Genomic DNA, 15,619 nt, shown 5'->3' on the forward strand with positions numbered 1-15,619 from the left:
TGGTAACTGTCTCGAAGAAGTCAACCAGGTTTAGTAGGCATGATCTGCCCTTAACAAAGCCAAACTGGGTCGGGTCAAGTGTTTGGAGGTTCCCAATGTCTTTGTTAATGAGTTCCATGATGATGTGCTCCAAAGCCTTGCAGACCAGGCTAGTCAGGCTTATGGGGCGATAGTTACCAGGGTCAGTTGTGGCCCCTCCTTTGTGGAGCGGAATAACCATTTCTGTGAGCCATTCTATGGGCACGTAGCCTGTGGAGAGGCTGAGGTTGAACAGGGTGTTTAGGTGGGGGTTAGTTCATTCTGTAGTTCGTGCAAGACGCAGCCTGGGACACCATCTGGCCCCATTGATGCTGTAATTTTGGCTTTTAAAAGGGCTGTTTTCACCTGTGCTTCTGTGATTTACGGGACACTACACTTTTCCGGTATTGTTGTGGGCCCTTGTGAAGGTGAGAGGGAGGTGAAGTTTGCACTGAATCTATCTGCCAGTATGTTGGCAATATCAGTAGGTTCAGTATATTTTGTGCTATTTTGCACTATCTCAGAGCATATCTGTGAGTTGCCACTTAGATTCTTGACATAGCTAAAGAAGGCTTTGTGGTTATCTTTTGAATCCTTGGCTATTTTTCTTTCGAAGTTAGCCTTGGATGATTTTATGAGGGACCTTAGTTTTGATACTGATGAGGGATGTATTTCCTTCTTGGGATTTGCTTTTTTTCTGAACTAGTTTCCTCCTTTTGTTGTATAAGCTGTTTATGGCAGGGGTCCACCAGACTGGTTTCCTTCTCTTAAAGGAGTGAGTCTTGGTTTTGCTAGGGATGGCACGATCCATGCATCCTTGTTGGTGCTCAGAGTGCAATTGTAAAGGATTCTGCATCTTGGGCAGTGTTATCCTTTAGCGTGGGGGCTGTGAAACTTACCACTTCTGCCTTAAGTAAGGTGAAGTTTGCTTTAGAAAAGTTTCTCACTTTGGTTTCCTTGGTTGTGGCTGGTGGTGGGGTGTGGACATCCAGGGTGATTAGTTTATGGTCTGATCTAACCAGTGACGGGTTGACCTCCGGTATGGAGCACCTGTCGCCCATGTTGATGATGACCAGGTCCAATATGTTGTGGCTTCTGGTAGGGGAGTTTACCAGCCGATCCAGAGCATTTGAGTTGATAAATTCCAGGAAGCGCTGAGCCTGGGAGTTTGTACTCAAGTAGTTTTCCCAGTTAATGGTAGGGTAATTGAAATCTCCCAAGATCAGGGTGTTCGGTAGGACCTTCATGTTTTCCAGTGTCTCCAGAAAGGCGGAGTGGTGGTCCTGGGTCATGGAGGGTGATCTGTAGCAGGCCACAATTTGCATTGAAGATTTGCCTGATGTTAGTTGCACATGGATGATCTCAGAGGTATCATGCTGTGCCACTAACCTGGAGGTGTGGGTATCCTTGATGAATATGGATACACCCCCTCCTTTTGTGTTTCGGTCAGTGTTCTGTGGCCGAAATGTGTGGTATGAGTTGTAGCCCAGTAGTGCTGGAGTGCTCTCTGGAGCCTTGAACCAGGTTTCAGTTACTGCATAGATGTCGACGTTCTCCATACTTAGGAGTGCTTCGAGCACATGCAGTTTGAGATTTAAACTCCTGGCGTTGAGTAGCATAACCCTCATTTTTTTACTTGTGCTGTTTACGGAGTTAGGTTTGAATTTTGAGCCTTGCCTAAAAAAGGCACTGTGGGGGTAGCAAGAGCCTTGGCCGGTATTCGAAAGCCAAGGGGTGACAGGTGCAAGCCGTCTCTTGTGAAGCAACGTGGCTTATCGAGCATGTCATCTCAGGCTGACAGACACTGGATCCCCTTTGAATGATACCAGAAGCTTAGCCAGTTGTTGAAATTGATCATTTTTTCTTTATGCTGAGGTATCGTTTTTTGGTGAGGGCAGGATGTTACTCAGGGTCATACCTGCCTGGGCTACATGATCAGAGAGCTCCTCCATGTCTCTTTTAAGTAGTCCAGGGAGGTACGGCTCAGGTCATTCACACTAACATGTACAATGACAGAGTCATATTTGTACTTGTTCTGGAGTGACCTGAGTGCTTGTGTTATTGGTGGATTCTGGCTCCCGACAGGCAGCTAACCTTCTCCTTGTCCAGCCTAGTGAGTGGGGCGTCAGTGTGCCTCACTATTGAGTCATCTATTACTAGTGTGTTAGGTATGTTATTTCGCCTTAAGGGCTGTGATTGTGCGGCACATTGATTTTGTGTTTTATGTGTTTGGTTTGTGACAGGAGGTGCAGGTTTTGTGGGTGTCTGCTTTGGAGCTCTCTCATGCTTTTGCAGGTTTTTATTTAGAGCCTCCAAGTATGATTTTGTGTATTTATGTGTATTTTTTGCCAGTGCTGGTTTAGTAGGTCTGTGTGAGGCTGGAGGTGTGGTGCAAGTGTTAACCTTCTTCTCATGACTGTCTGTTCCAGTCTTGGGTGGAGATACTTTAGTCTCCAGTTTGGCTGTATAATTGCATCTCTCACATATGTTAGTATTTTGTGGTAGGAGGAGAGGGCTGTCTGTGTACATGAGGCAGGTGTAACATTGCCTCAGGATACCCAGATTGACCAACTGGACTGGAGAGTACACCTGAAGTTGCCCTTTGGTCATGCCTGAATAGTAGGGTGAGCTGCTTAGTCGCTTGGTTGGTGAGGGATGGATAAAGAGCCTTGCCCTGCTGGGCAGTCAAGTGTCTGGGTATATTAATGCTTGCTATTAGGTATGAGCAAGTGCTGGACTGAAGGATGCTTTTTGAGTGCTTAGGTTGAGAGTTAGGCTAGTTTCAAGTGAAAAACTGAAGAGGAGACTTAGTGGAGCAGGGAATAATTTAACCCTAGCTAACCGGTGCTGCCGGCGCACAAAACCGTGCAACGCGTTTTTTAAACTACTAACTTCTGGGCTGGAACCTCTCCTCCAGGTACAGATGGCTGCTCAAAGTTCCCCTCTCTCACAGGTGAGCAGAGAAACTTCCCTCTATCCAAGTAAGGCATGGGCAACTCAGAAACTTGTAACACAGCCCTAATTTCAACACTAGCCTGAAAACTGGACTATACTAGCTCAGAAAGGCGGGAAACAAGAAATGTATTTATTTATTTTTTTTGAAAAGATAAGGCAAAAACAGTAAAAAGTACACTTAAAACAGCTTTAAACGACTACAAGCAATCAGAAAAGGCTATCACACTTTAGTGTGTAGCCTACAACAGTTAAACAATTTATTTAAACAAAAAACAACTTTTTAAAAGTGCAGGCAGTCAAATAAGTACAATATGTGAAAAAAAACAAGCTTTTAAATCACAAGTGCTGGAAAATCTGCGTTTAGGCAGAAAACAGTTAAGTACAGTAAGAAAATACAGAAAACTTGATACTCAATCACTCCAAAGTCTCTCTCTTAAGCTAGATGGCTTATATCAGTTTAAGGCTTTCTAGTGCTTTCCAGTAGGTTATTTACAGGAAAGATGGGAAACAAGCGCAGATGTGGTCTTTTAAACCAGAAAGTTGAAAGAGATGGACAGCATCCCGAATGGTCAGTAAACTACAATTCCTGGGCCAAGAACCACTCCTCTTGTGGTGGACAGGCTACCTAGTACGTACCACTCCCACTGATAAGCTAGAAGGCTGCACTCCCAACACAAAGGCTTGGAGGGGGGGCACAGAAGCTTACAAACAGTCCTGGATACAGCAAATCTGTACCTGGACTAGACTAGTTACGAGAAAGGTGTGGGGATCAAGCACAAACACGGGCTTTAAAACCAGAAAGTTGAGAGAGATGGAAAAAACTGCCCAAACAGCCAATAAACTACAATTTCTGGACCAGACTCCTCTCATGGTAGACAGGCTACCTAGTGCTTACAACTCCCACTGATAAGCTAGAAGGCTTCCCTCCATCACAGAAAGGCTTGCGGGGCTCAGAAGCTTACCAACAGTCCTGGATACAGCAACTCTGTATCTGGACTAGGCTAGTAACAGGAAAGGTGGGAAACAAGCACAAGTGTGGCTTTTAAACCAGAAAGTTGAAAGAGAAGGGAAAAAACTTCCCAAACGGCCAATAGCTACAATTTCTGGGCCAGGAACCACTCCTTGTGGTAAATAGGCTAACTAATGCTTACCACTCCCACTGATAAGCTAAAAGGCTTCCCTCCAACACAGAAAGGCTTGTGGGGGGGGGCTCAGAAGCTTACAAAGAGTTCTGGATGCAGCAAATCTGTACCCGGACTAGACTAGTTACAAAAAAGGTGGGGAACAAGCGCAAACGCAGGCTTTTAAGCCAGCAAGTTGAAAGAGATGGAAAACTGCCTAAACGGCCAATAAACTACAATTTATGGGCCAAAATCCATTCTTCCCGTGGTAGATAGGCTACCTGATGTTTACCACTCCCACTGATAAGCTAGAAGGCTTCCCTCCAACACAGAAAGGCTTGGGGGGGGGCTCAGAAGCTTACAAAGAATCCTGGATACAACAAATCTGTACCTGGACTAGACTAGTAACAGGAAAGGCAGGAAACAAGCACAAACACAGACTTTTGAATCAGAACGTTGAAAGAGATGGAAGAGCTTCCCAAACGGCCAATAAACTATAATTTCTGGGCCAGAAACCTCTCCTCCTGTGGTAGATAGTGGAAGTGGTAAGCACTAGGTAGCCTGATAAGCTAGAAGGCTTCCCTCCAGCACAGAAAGGCTTGGGGAGGGGGGGCTCAGGAGCTTACAAACAGTCCTGGATACAGCAAGTCTATATCTGGACTAGATAAGTTACAGGAAAGGCAGGAAACAAGCTAGGAATTTTTTTTTTTTTTTTTACAGAAAAGCCGCTAAAACAGCAGTAAATACAATTCAAATGCAGTGCAGGCTAGCACACATATATCAATATTACGGCAAATACAGTTTAATTAAATGCAACAATTAAATTAACAAATGACTAAAAAACAAGTGCAAAAGGCATTAAATTAGAAGGCTACCAACAAGCAGTAATAAGTGCAGAGTAAGAACAACTGAACAGATAACAGCCCGCAGAACAGCAACTAAGACAGTTACAGTAAGAGCAGCTGTATATATATATATATATATATATATATATATATATATTCTTGAGGGAGGGAACACAGCAGGATTAAGAGGCTACAGGGATTATCTCAAATGCTCTCTTTGTACACAGTAGGTGTGCCTGAAATCAAAATATGATCTCACTGCACTCAGATGACTGAGCAAATGAGATGAGAGAAGAAGAGAGAATGAACAAGAAAGGGAGGCAGAGGATAAAAGAGAGTGCGAGAATGAATGAAAGAGCAGAGCATACAAGAGAGAGAATGAATGAGGTAGAGAGAGAATGATTCATTCAACTGGACATATAAGAGAATTTAAGTACCTTTTATCTGCACTTTTTTCAAATAATACAGCATTTTAATTGATTTATTTGTGTTGCATTGAATATTAACTGAACTGGAAGTTTTGAGACTGTTTTTTTTTTCAGTTAGTTTTGGCTAGATTTTATTGCCTGTTAGAATCCTGCATAGACAGTAATTGCAGTCGGGGGTAGTCTCATTCTTGATATCCTGTTAATCCCTATTTAGGTGGTACATATTGGAATATTTTCTGCTTAAAACCTGAGCTTTGGTTGGCTAAGATCTAGCTGTATTCAACTGGACGTATAAGAGAATTTAAGTACCTTTTTATCTGCACTTTTTTTTCAAATAATACAGCATTTTAATTGATTTATTTGTGTTGCATTGAATATTAACTGAACTGGAAGTTTTGACTCTACCGCCGGATTTACTAATCTTCCGTGTAAGACTAGATTAGTTTTACATGGAAGCGCCAGTCTGAGTATGATGGCAGTGCACCATGCATATTAATGAGGCATGCTGCCTCAACTCTAAAGCTTACACGGAGCGTGGGCGAGTGTAGGGGGCGTATCGGACTGCCGAGCAGTCCAAAAATCCACTCCCCTGCAATGAAGAAACACCACAATTTCGAGTTACATGAGCGAGTCCGCTCACTACACTTCCCCATATGTTAAACAACTGACAAAATTTAAAAAAAAAATAATTTTTTTTTCTTCAGATATAGCTGCCCGTATTTGCGTGGGTTTGCCCATTGCTTAGCTACAGTTAGCAGCTTAGACACCAGAAGAGGATAATAAGGAAAATATATGCAAATTAAGCAAAATCGCACAAAGAGGAGGCATTCCCGGTTCGAGTCCCACTACTGCACGTTCCATTTTCTGTGGGAAATGTGTATACAAAAATATTTCCTGACATTTTTTATATATAAGTTATGTAAAAAGCATTGAAATGTTAAATGTAGTAGTGAACGAATTTTATATATATATATATATATATATATATATATATATATATATATATATATATATATATATATGAAGGTGAAATGGCTATGCATTCTGAGGCATGAGTACCCAGTTTTAAGCAATATAAAGCACTGCTAAGCACATTTTACCATTATTGAGCATATTTAAATACAATTGTGTGCAGCTGCACACCACGTTAACCAGCACAAACGCAACATATTTGCACTTAGGTGCGCACCATGCTAACAAGCGCAACATCGGGCAACATCTGGCAACGTTGGGCAAAGTTGAGCAAAGTCGGTTAAACACGCTCACACCTCCTTTACTGTACCTTAACCAGTCAGGTCTGCCCAGCAGGAAAATAAAAAGCGGTGACAGGGCTCGAACTCAGGATACTGTACACTATAGTCACAGTACTTAACCACTAAGCCATGACAGCATTTCATAAACATGCACTTTCAACAGACACATATCTATCAAAGGAGTTTTAAACATTGCCAACATCAGCTAAGCAGGCGTGCGTACAGCTGAGTTTTTCCAAAACTGGCCAATCACAAATAAGTGTGGGAAATGAGGCATATCTAAGCTCCACAGGCAGGAATACTTGCTATAACTGGTTGTAGCTTCCTTCTGCAGTCAGCATGGCCGGTGTTGGAGAAGGCACTCGATTTAGAGTGCAACGCTGGGTCATCCAGGAGTCCAAAGTAATGGTTTGGCTCCTTGTCCACAGTCATGAGGAAAGACTCCTGCTGGGCCAGTACCCAATATAAAATGGGGGCCTGGAACAGTCTTGCCCGTGATCTCACCAGTGCCACTGGTGTTCCTCGGACTGGTGAGCAGGTTAGGCACCATTATTCTGACCTGAAGAGACATAGGGAGGATCAACTGGACCAGTGGATCCAGGAATCCTGTACCATGCCTAATGCCCCAGTACTGAGTAAGTAGCCATTGTATTAAGTAGTTAAGAATTGCTATGCTTGTCTATACTATGGATAGGTATGTCTCAATATCGCTGCATTTACTTCACAGCTGCAGGTGTCCGGGCTATGAACCAGCAAGCCCATGAAGATAGGTTGCAAAGGCTGCGTCATCAGGCAGGTTAGTAATTATTCTGCATGTACTGTTATATAAAATAAATGAGAGAGCCTTCAAAAAGTATGTTAACCCAATAAGTAAAGTTTGTAATAATCCTTTAATAAATATATGATTCATGGAGTGTGTCTGTGTCATTTTCTTTGATATGTTGTACTGTTGCATTCTACAAATAGTAGTTTTGTATTAAGCAGTGTCAACCCACACTTAGGTAGGCCCATATAACGTGGATGAAGGGAGTGCCAGTAGCTTGTATGCATATGTACAGCCCTCAACTGTTGGTTCATGGCCAGCATGTACAGGTGAATCTGGCACATGAGTAGCTTGGTATTGTGTTCCCCAGAAATGTCAGTGTGCTGCCAGAAATGTAGGGAGCTGTTAACATATAACATATCTAGATAATTATAAGAAAGTAGATCTGTCGGTGTACCATCTTAGCAGTAGTGTCTGTTTGAGCAACTCTCAAAATATGTTGCAGTAACATCTGCATCTTGGACAGTTTGTATGTAAGATACAGCCCATGTATATAATGATCTAGCAAAATCCAATTGCACAATATAAGGACAAATAATACAAGTAAGGGACATATAACTGCAGTTAATAGGACTGTAGTGAAAACTAGAAGGATATATAAGTTGTTAATTGAGCTATCTTTTTCCACCCTACTGTATGTGCATAAAAAATGCAATTCCACACCTCATTCGGTATGTCTAATCTCAAAGGACGTATGTCCTATTGGTTTATAAATATTTGCATTTATTTATATGCATGTGCCCTGTTAAAATACCATGATATTGGTGGCCTGTTGCCATCAATTCAACCTGCATGCTGTTGTAATGTCCACTAATGTTCTATATATGCATGTGTTATGCTTGCTTTTCAACTGTTGAAATTCTGGTGTGTTGTTTTAATGGGAATACTTCTGCATGCTGTTATAACTAATTGGGAATGCTGTTGACTGTTACTAACCCATATCTTAAACTCTCCAAAACATAGTTCGTATGGGAAGGCCGGTCCCAGCGGACCCACCTGTCCCACCTCAGCTGGCCATGGCAGCTGGCACCAGCAGATCTGGTGCCCAGCCTGGGACCTCCTCTACTTGGGACCTCCTCCACTGGCCCTGTGCCACCTTCAGGTGGAAGCCCTGCAGGGGATGGGGCTCGCCCCCCCATGCAAGCGTGGGCGGACGGGCACCTATCACCCTTCGAACGGTCCGGGCTGTGGTGCATAGAGAGACTGAACCTTCTGTTGCAGAACCTCTACGCCAGCTTGAGGCCCGAGTGGCGCAACTCCTGGGTCAGCCTGCCCCTCTTACACAGCCCCCAGCACAGCCACCCTCTGGGCCATGAAGGTGCAGTGGTGACTGCCCATGGGTGGGGACCTCAGTCCCACTGTTTCCATCTGGGGGCTCATGGACTTGCGGTTTCCAAACATCCCTCCCCGTCAAAGGTGTTCACCCACCACGTGTCATATACCACCCCTGTATGTGTCTTGTTTGTTTACCTCCCCAACTTACCTCCCCAAATATACCTACTTTCCCTACCCCACATTCCACTCTCACCTGAAAAAAAAAGGGCAATCTGCTCCCAAAAAAAAATTACACCCCATACATAGTTGCTCATTTTGCACACATGTCCACTGGACATATACAATGTTATTTAATTGGCATTACAACATACTTTGTTGTCCTCACCCCTCTCTCAGGGGTTGAAGGGTTCATATCTACCTCCAAATTTATTGCATATGCACAGCTGTTGCTGTTGAAGAAATGGGCAGCTATGGACCTTTCCTACACCCATCCTGATCTATTTTCCATACTGTCTTTCCCTCTTTGTGCCCCTTTTTCACCACTTTCCTATATCCCCATTTTTTTCTTTTCTTTCAAAGAAATTAGCGCGGGGGGAGCGGGAGTAAGCACTATTAAGCAGTAGTTAGCGGGTTTGCGCTTGTTTGCACTTGACTAAGCAATGTGCAGCAGTGCACAAACCCACTTACAACTGCTTAAAAGTGCCTTAGTCACTCTGTATGTGAGGGTCCTTGTTCTGCTCACGAGCAAAATAAAACACCTCTGTAAGTCTCAAACCCTGGACCTTGCAAACACTACATAACATGAAGTACCACTAAGCCACGGTAGATATACATCAAGTTGGTGCTTAAATAATTATATCATGCATCGGAATGAGTGAATGTAAAGGAAAATTAGGAATACCATACCACAAAACTTGTTCTATGGATGTTGACCAGCAGTTGTTGTGGGATTACATTACATGACTGTGAGCAGCCATTCTAGCAGGAAATAATGTTACACCATCACTTTACAACCCCACACAGTATCACAGCAGGGCAAACACTGGCATATCTTTTTAGGGCAGAGGCCATACCTCCCAACTGTCCCTAATTTTCATGGATATCCCTGATTTTGACACATAGCTCTGTCCCTCTGAATCCCTCCTAAAACTGCTGACTTTGGCCAGAAAGGTGGTGAATTACACTTAATGAATAATGACAATAATTAAGAGTTAGACACTTCTTTTACTTCAGAAAAGGTGTATTAATTCATATGCTCTGATTCTCTCAATGTTCCAACTTAATGGCACTAATATTTTAAAGGTGTCCCTGATTGTCCCTGACTTTTTCTTGACATTTCCCTGAGTCTGTTCAAATATGTACCTGATTGGTTGAGAGGTCTGGCAGAGGCAGAAACACAGAGGCATATTAGCCTTTCAGTTGTTACACACTGTGCAAATAGCTTTGGAAGGAGTTTCGGAAGCATACCCTTATATAGGAATACAACACTGAAATACAAATGGATGTAGCCATGTACTGGTAGCAACCAACTGTAAGAATGCCATTGCTCTATTGCTGAAAAGATCTGTGTGGTGCACAGACAAAAAATAACAGGCTATGCTCTGGCTATCATGTGGATAGGTCCACAGTTAGGAGTTATGCAGACAGACCACTTGCCTTGATAAACTAACATGTACACAGCAACCCTGAAGTTCAGCAAGATAAAATCCACACAATACTACTTACGCTCTCTGTACTTCTGCAACCCTACACAAATGTAGAATATACCTGTGTGTGCAGGGTCTACCAAGGATGTAGGTAAGCATACTCACAGTACTGACGTGTGTCCAGTTTCTCTGATCAGCTTGTGCTAATGTCAACACTAAAAAAGCACAAACTGTTTAGAACTGAGTAAATGAATATTCACAGTATAGCAGTTCACAAACAATTATTGTGCCAAAGGAATACATCTCTATAACTAGCTTTGTATGGCAGTTAATTGTAACAGTTGAAAATAAAGTACATCTTTCCATATATCTTGGGGTAACATTTTGAGGGGTGAGTACATTTCTACACTGACAAGTGGGTACTGGCAGCTGCAACATTAGGTCTGAGTGCAAAATGTAAATCTCTGGCTACACCCCTGGCTTCTAATATAAGAGCTATACCAACCTTCTCTCTTAAACAATGATGTCCACACCAAACAAGGATGACCTCCATCTTGGAAAGCTGAAAGGGCCATGCCTACATGAGTCAGCAATTTATAGTACTGGGTTGCTATGACAGTGATTACTGCAATTACTACACAGCAGGCTGCATGCAATTAGCAAATGGCCACTAATTGGTGCAGAGGCCATCACATGCTCATGTGCAAATTCCTACAAAAGCAGGCTGCAATCTCTGCCAACAAACTCAATCACTCTATTGCAGAGACTGAGAGAGAGACAGAGAAAAGGAAAAATAAATATTACCAAATTATACAAAGGAAAGGTATGTGACACATATGTATTTAATGGCATGTAGTAGATGTTATTCAAGAATAGTCTACATAATGTGAAACATTATTATTTGGCAGCAGTATTTCTTTATGCACAGATGTTCTGCTAACTACTGCTATGGACAATACTGTGTGCACCTGTGGGCAGTGGGACATACCTGTAAAATGTGTAGCTCAGCATTAAATGTCAAAGATCTGATCCATGTTATCTGTGTTCTGTACAGTAGTGTGGCCAATGGCTGTTGGGGGGGATTAGCATGACATTATATATAAACATGGGTGTGACAGAACAACACAAAAGCAAAAAGATTTGCAACAAATACTGAAGCAGTTAGAATGACTTGGACTGTGTCCCTTGGTGGTAGCAAGGATAGCACATTAACTAGGTAAGGTCATAAGAAATGGATCCCAGTCTGTAGGGAGGCTGGGGACAAGTTTACCACAATGCTAGGTATGGACCAGTCTTCTTCATTGTTCTTGTAGGAGATGTTATAGAAGGACTGAAGGAAGAACCTTTATGCTGATCTCCAACTTATTTACATACAGATTAAGGTTTTGAAAGGATGAGGAGCAGCTCTTATTAAGACTTGGTGCTGGAATGAATGACCCATTAATAGTATCAACTTTACACTAAGTGGTTTGGAATATTAGCGAATAGATTGAGCAAGTGTAGTGTGTGTGTGGTGGTGGGGGGGTTAATTGCATGTGTGGGTTAGTTCAGGTTTAGATGGCGGTGGTTTACATGGGGTAGTTGCCTGGTTTCTGTTTTGGAAATGTAATCACTACCAGTGTGGCTTTTCAGTGTGCACAGCACTCACTCCATTTTATTAAGTGTTTTCAATCATGCATTTGGCATATGTTAGTTAAAGGGGTGCGGAGGCGTATTCTTCATATAGGGTATAGGGTAGATAGCCCTCATGCAAAAAAACAATGATGGTGGGTGTTTTTATGTGTTTATTTTGGGTGTATGCTTTATTTACATGCATAAAACATGTAAGGTAATGGGTATGGTTGGTATTAGCAGTGTGGGCAGTTGAGCAGGTGACATAATGCCTCCCCCCCAGCACCACAAAACTATGTACTAATACAAGCACTGTCCCTAACTCGCTCTGTGTGGTTTCTTACAAAAAAATGTTTCTCTAATAATAGCACTAAACAAGACCCTTCACACACAGCAGAGCGCACTAAATCTGTCCCCTTCTAGCCCTAACCTGCAAACATACATGCACACCGCTTCTGCCAAGACTTTTTTTATATATCTGAAAGTTTCTGCATTAACAAAAAACCTGATTTACCATAATCACAAGGGTGTCCCCTAAAGAAAGCATTCAGTTTTCCTCCTTTCATTAGCTTGTACACTTGATGGAGCACTTTTAATGAATTGTGATAGCAGTAAACGCTGTTAACAAAGAGAATATTCAACAGATTACAGTTTCACTAATGTTATTTGTGGTTGACTGTCTTGGGCAGTTGCTTTCTTTTTTTTCTTCAGTGATTTGAAGGTAGCTCCTGTTTGCAGTCAGACATTCATGATATAATTATATATCATTAATCCTCTTATTCTGTAGATGGGGTCATGGGGTCATGGTGTTGTCATCTCTCGCTATCTAAGTTCAGTGACTGTCCTGACTTCTCTGACGGTCATACCTAACTGTCCCAGATCTTGTCTCATGCAGTCCATCTGTCTCTTTACTAGATGCTCTTGTTTATTCTTGCCTTCTTCCTGTTTCTCCCAAATCATCTTCACCAACTCCTCTTCTGCTTCTGTGCACGTGTGTGAACCACCATAATCTGTTCACTTTGGCATTCTCTGTAATTGGAGATACTTCGACTTCTGTTCTGATATTGTCATTTCTTCATTCTTTCCCACAGTCTGCATCTTATCACCCATCTCAGGCACCTCCATCTCCATCACCTCTGTGTCCTCAGCTGCTCTGCTTTCACTGTCCAGGTTTCTACAGTATGTAGAAGTAGTGGTTTCATTACTGTTTTGTGCACCCTTCATTTCTGATCTAGAGATCTTTGTCTCTATCACCATTGTTATTTATCTGTCTAGTGTGTGTTTGTGTAAACTGTGTACGTACATACAGAATAAGAAGTCCTAAGTAACCAACCATAGCCATCACTCCTTAAAAGAAAACTCCACCTTCTCCTACAGTTTAACTCACCTCTTAGGTTGTTTTTCTCCCTATAATATGATTCTAGTACTGTGTAGGTGCCTGAAACCTGCTTGTACTTTATAAAACTTTAATTTCCTCACTTTGGTAACAAAGGAAGGGAAATACCACCCACTTTTTTAAGCTCCTCTCTTAAGTCTTTTTTCCCCCTAAACACCTATCCTACAACTGGAAACTCCAGTTCATGCAGTGTGAAACTTTTATTCTCTCATTTTTCTGGAATCTCATTCTGAGCGCTAGCGGTGGTTTGAGCCATATTTTTACAAACTCTTCTCGTCCAGTCGTGCAGCAAGCATTGACACATTGGTAAAGTCAACAATCGATTTTGCTGCGCTGAAGCTTACACCCTCCTTATTTTCTTTCACCCAGGAATGCCCACATTTTAAATATGCATTAACTCCTTTCACCATTCTTAACTTGCTTTGCCCTGTTCCAGCCAGCCGTAGGAACTGATTTAACAGTTTTCTGTTGCCTGATGTATGTATTTTCTTGAAGGAGTTTGCAGTCATGCTGCTTAGTGTCATGCATCTTCTGTGCATTATGGCTTCAGATGCACATTGTATCAAGTCTTTCAGCTTACTTCAAGTAGCTGCTTTTGCTTTGGGTATTGTTTTACTAATGCTATCGGTGATCAGATTGTTTTTTTGTAAATTGGGGGAGGTCAACCAGCAAAGAAAAGAACACTGGTATTTTCAGTTTGCAAAGTAAATAGGAATGGAATGGGGGTGCAACAGCTGGACATTGAAAATGGTAAATCTGTGTTCTCTGCATCTGTATTGATTAGTTGTTTCCAGGAAAAATTTGCAAATGCACATTTGTCCCCTTACTTGTTTGAACTTCTGTTGATTCCCTTAGGAGGTTACCGAACTGTATCATTTTGCTGATCAGAGCTGTTTTTACCATCCTTGTTATATTTTATTTGTTTTAGCTAAACATTTAGTCTTCTGTTTAAAGGATCCTAAGATAGGTTCTTCTGCTGGAAATTATTGCTGGATTATTTTATTGTTGCTAGTGCTTATAACTTTTTGTTTGCAAAACAGAAGTAACCAGCAGCCTAATGTGAATCGTTTATTTTCTTCTGTTCGGTTTTCTTCATCTTCAGTAAGGTGACATTTTTAATTTTCTTCAGTTTCTGCACAACGTGAAGTAAGCATAGCGCTCTGTTGTACAGAATTTAGAGAGGATGCAAGGGAGAGTGAGTGAGTGAGTAAATGAATGAGAGAAGGAGAGAGAGAGGGAGAAAAGGGATACACAAGAAAGTGAGAGATTGAATGAGAGAGGGAGGGAGAGGACATGAGAGATAGAGAATGAGTGACAGAGGGAGAGGATACGAGAGAGAGTGAATGAGAGAGAGGATACCAGAGAGAAAGTGAGAAGGAATGAGAGAGAAGGAGAGTGAGAGAATGAATGAGAGGGAGAGGATGGATGAGAGAGAGGATATGAGAGACCTAGAGGAAGAGAATGAATGAGAGAAGAAGAGAGAATGAACAAGCGAGGGAGAGAGAGGATAGAAGAGAGAGTGCGAGAATGAATGAAAGAGGCAGAGCATACAAGAGAGAAAATGAATGACAGAGGTAGAGGGAGAATGAGGGAGACAGAGGATTCGAGAGAGGGGAGAATAAGGGAGAGTGATAGAGGATTCGAGAGAGGGAAAAATAAGGGAGATTGAGAGAGGATTTGAGAGAGGGGGAGGATAAGGGAGAGAGTGAGAGAGGATTCGAGAGAGGGAGAGTGAGAGAGGATTCGAGAGAGGGGAGAATAAGGGAGAGAGTGAGAAAGGATTCGAGAGGGGGAGAATAAGGGAGAGAGTGAGAGAGGATTCGAGAGAGGGGAGAATAAGGGAGAGAGTGAGAGAGGATTCGAGAGAGGGGGAGAATAAGGGAGAGAGTGAGAGAGGATTCGAGAGAGGGGGAGAATAAGGGAGAGTGAGAGAAGATTCGAGAGAGGGGGAGAATAAGGGAGAGTGAGAGAAGATTCGAGAGAGGGGGAGAATAAGGGAGAGAGTGAGAGAGGATTCGAGAGGGGGGAGAATAAGGGAGAGAGTGAGAGAGGATTCGAGAGGGGGGAGAATAAGGGAGAGAGTGAGAGAGGATTCGAGAGAGGGGGAGAATAAGGGAGAGAGTGAGAGAGGATTCGAGAGAGGGGGAGAATAAGGGAGAGAGTGAGAGAGGATTCGAGAGAGGGAGAGAATAAGGGAGAGAGTGAGAGAGGATTCGAGAGAGGGGGAGAATAAGGGAGAGAGTGAGAG

Source organism: Protopterus annectens, chromosome 10.part0, assembly GCF_019279795.1.
Source record: "Protopterus annectens isolate FY-2018-M chromosome 10.part0, PAN1.0, whole genome shotgun sequence".
NCBI lineage: Eukaryota > Metazoa > Chordata > Ceratodontiformes > Protopteridae > Protopterus > Protopterus annectens.